The sequence below is a fragment of the Punctularia strigosozonata genome, assembly GCF_000264995.1.
Source record: "Punctularia strigosozonata HHB-11173 SS5 unplaced genomic scaffold PUNSTscaffold_2, whole genome shotgun sequence".
NCBI lineage: Eukaryota > Fungi > Basidiomycota > Agaricomycetes > Corticiales > Punctulariaceae > Punctularia > Punctularia strigosozonata.
Window position 1 is genome coordinate 915117 of NW_006767434.1, and position 3490 is coordinate 918606.

Here is a 3490-nt window from a genome sequence, read left to right on the forward strand (position 1 = left end):
TTCTTCCATCCGAGTGGTGAAGAGCCCTGAGCAATGGACGGCAGACGTCTTTGATGAGTTGTTCAACTACTGTTTCCCCGATGGCTTCATGAATGCCATCCGGGCGCGATGGAACACCTGGATGCAGAAGGGATCATCAGTAAAGGTGTACGCGGCAACAATGGAAGGGTTTCGTGATGATCTGGGTGGAGAGATCTCTGATCGCCAGTTCGTTCATCGGTTCTGGCAAGGCCTAAACGATGAGATCAGTCAGGAACTGTATCGCGACCGTCTTCATCCCGATATCGATACGTACGATGACGTACTTGAGAGCGCTTTGATCGCTGAACGAGTAATCAACAATAGCTTGCACCGTGGTGGTGCCGCTTTCGGATCCCCTCGCTCCGGACTTGAGAAGACGGGTTATGGCAGGGGCCGACGGGGCGGCGGTAACGGTGGCCAGATCGGACGGAATGGTAATAATGGCAACCAGTCCGGGGTGTCGGCGGCGAAGTCGAACGCACAGGTCAAGGAGACCGGTCCTGGCGTACAGCGGAGCAGTGATCGTTCTCGACGACGGGACCGTAACCCTAAATCAGACTCACCATTGTCCGAGGCCCAGATGAAAGAACACCTGGAAAATAACCTGTGCTTCAAGTGTCACAAAGCCGGGCATATGAGTCGAAACTGCCCCGAAGGACAGCAGGTTACGAGTAGCACGCGAGATAAAGCTCCGGGGTCGAAGACCAGCTATGCCGTTCGGTATGCCGACAGTAGTGAACTGGCCGATGATGCCATTCAGGTAACCGATGGCGATGGCGACGAACCTGAGGTGTTAGACGAGTTACCCTGTGGGTCAGTGCGGTTCCGATTGGACGAGGACGACCAGGAAGAAGGTGCTGGGACCGACACGGCCTTTGTACAGGACGACGGGTTGGACCCGTTTGGGAACCCTCCGCCGTACGAGGAGCTTCGGACGGAGGCCTATGATGCACATGCCTGGTATCGGAGGTATCAGCGGCGCTGGTATCGTTGGATCATTGACTATCTAGAGACGCGGGGCATGACGCACCGCGTACGTCAAACCTGTGAGGCATATGAGAGGCACGGATCTGATAGTACCTTTGTGTGTCCGGATGCCGTACGAGCGCATAGGCTGGAACGTGACGCTTTCATCGAGGGATCTTCGCGGTTCGGTGACCCAGTTGCTAACCGTATGGGGATGGTCGTTGAGGCGCAGATTGACCGGCTGCCGCACCTTTGGGAAATCTGGACACAAGAGTTCGCTATCGACTCCTACATGGTGCTCTCTGAGGACGGGTACACGCCATGGGTAATGAATGAGCCGTACCTTAGTACGTCGCTTGAAGTCCCTCAAGAACTCCTGACGCGGCGAAGCTTCGACTTCGTTGGTTGGTATCGAGCCCGCATGCTGGAATTTGTTGACATTGCGCGGCAGTTCGAAAACGACGAACTTGGGATGGAAGACGTCGACTTCTTTCAGGAGTGGCATTGGGGCGAACCTCGATGGGCGAGTGATGACCCGCAGGCCCCGTTAGTCACTGAGGACCCTGACAGTGGTGAGGAATCCGAATCGGAAATGGGAGAATACCCACCTGGGACGCGGTTCAACATCCCCTCGTCTGATGAGGATGAGGGCTCCATAGACGGAGCTCCGGAGGGCGAGGTATTCCTTGTTGACGGTGTCCTATACGCTGTTGGCGCCGATGACACGATATGGTTCCGGGCCGCTAGCGTCGGGCTTGCCGTTTCGGATACTGACGTCGAGCCTGATCGGGCGTCTCGAGTGTGTATGGCTAAGGTAAAACAGCCGCCTGAGGGGAGCTTCGCCTCCTTGCAGCGAACTGCAGCGCGAGTGAAATCGACAGGGCGGAAAGTACCTCGGCCTATCGTGCTGAAAGTCAAGGTTAATGGGCATGAATGCCGCGCCTTACTTGATTCTGGGTCGCTCGGCGACTTTATGTCGAGCACACTTGCGGAGCAGCTGAAGGTTGTGAAGGTGCCTGTGGATACCCAACTGACAGTGCAGCTGGCCGCTCAAGGGTCGAAGACCAAAGTGAATTACTACACCGAGGTCGAATTAAGTTATGCACGCATCGCGTGTAAATGTACGTTCGATATTATGAATATCGACGGGTACGACCTGATCTTGGGAACGCCGTTTATATGGCAGCACAAGATCATGGTCGGATTGAATCCGTCGAGGGTAATTGTCGGATGTGAGACGCCTGAAGGTCTTCGCGCTGGCGAAGACGTTAGTATCCTGGCATCCAGGGCGACAAGGATCAGGGAGCGATCTTTGGAGGATATTCGAAGGGAGCTTCATCAGTATGCGTCTCCTTTATACCAGAAAGCGGCAGAAACGACGCTACCTCCGTTACGACGCGTGAACCATCGTATTCCTATCATTGACAAGGATAAACGATATCCGTTTCGCGCTTCCCGTTGTCCTGAAGGGTTCCGAGAGCAGTGGAATACCAAGCGCGACATTTTCTTGAACTCCGGACGATGGGAGTATGCGAGCGGGACGAACGCTGCGCCAATCATGTTCTTGAGCAAACCATCCGGGGGAATGCGCAACACGGTCGACTTATGGGCGCGGAATGACAATACTCGCAAAATGTCGTCGCCTTTGCCCGATCAGGATGCCATCCGGCGTCGGGTGGCGGCCAGTCGCTATTTTACGGCGATGGACCTGGAGGGCGCGTACGAGCAGGTGCGCGTGGAGCCTGAAGATGTGCCGTACACTTTAATGGCAACCCCTGATGGAACAATGGTTAGTCACGTCCTTCAGCAGGGGGACTGCAACGCGATTGCGACGTTCATGGCGGTGATGACTGACCTATTCTCGCCGTACATCGGTGCTTGGCTTGAGATCTATCTTGATGATTTGATCGTGCACACCGACGATCTTGACGACCATGTGCGATGTGTGAAGCTCGTTATCGACATCCTGAAAGAGAACGAGTTCTACTTGTCAGAGAAGAAGATGCACTTTTTAGCGGATGAGATCAAACTATTAGGGCAGATAGTATCGCACCGCGGGATTCGGCTCGACCCCGTCAAGGTCGAGCGCATCCGAACGTGGAATGTTCCCACCAACCGCGACCTGTTACGGGGATTCCTGGGCGCCGTGGGGTACCTTGCGGATGGCTGCGCAGGGATCCGAGTGCCGATGGATGTATTGAACCGGTTGACGGGGGACAACGTGGTCTATCGGTGGGGACCTACAGAACAACGGGCTTTTGATGAAATCCGGGAAATAGTGCACGCTCACCGAAATGTGCACCGTGTGGCAATGAGGTACGGTCCCGACGCCCCTCCTGTCCATGTCGTGACTGACGGATGCCTTACCGGCGTAGGTGGATGCATTCTGCAGGGCACTGATTGGCAGTCGGCTGGGGTCGTCGCGTTTTACTCTGCTAAACTGTCTCCTGCGCAACAAATTATGCGGTGCATGAGATCGAGTTATTAGCTGGTCTAGAACTAT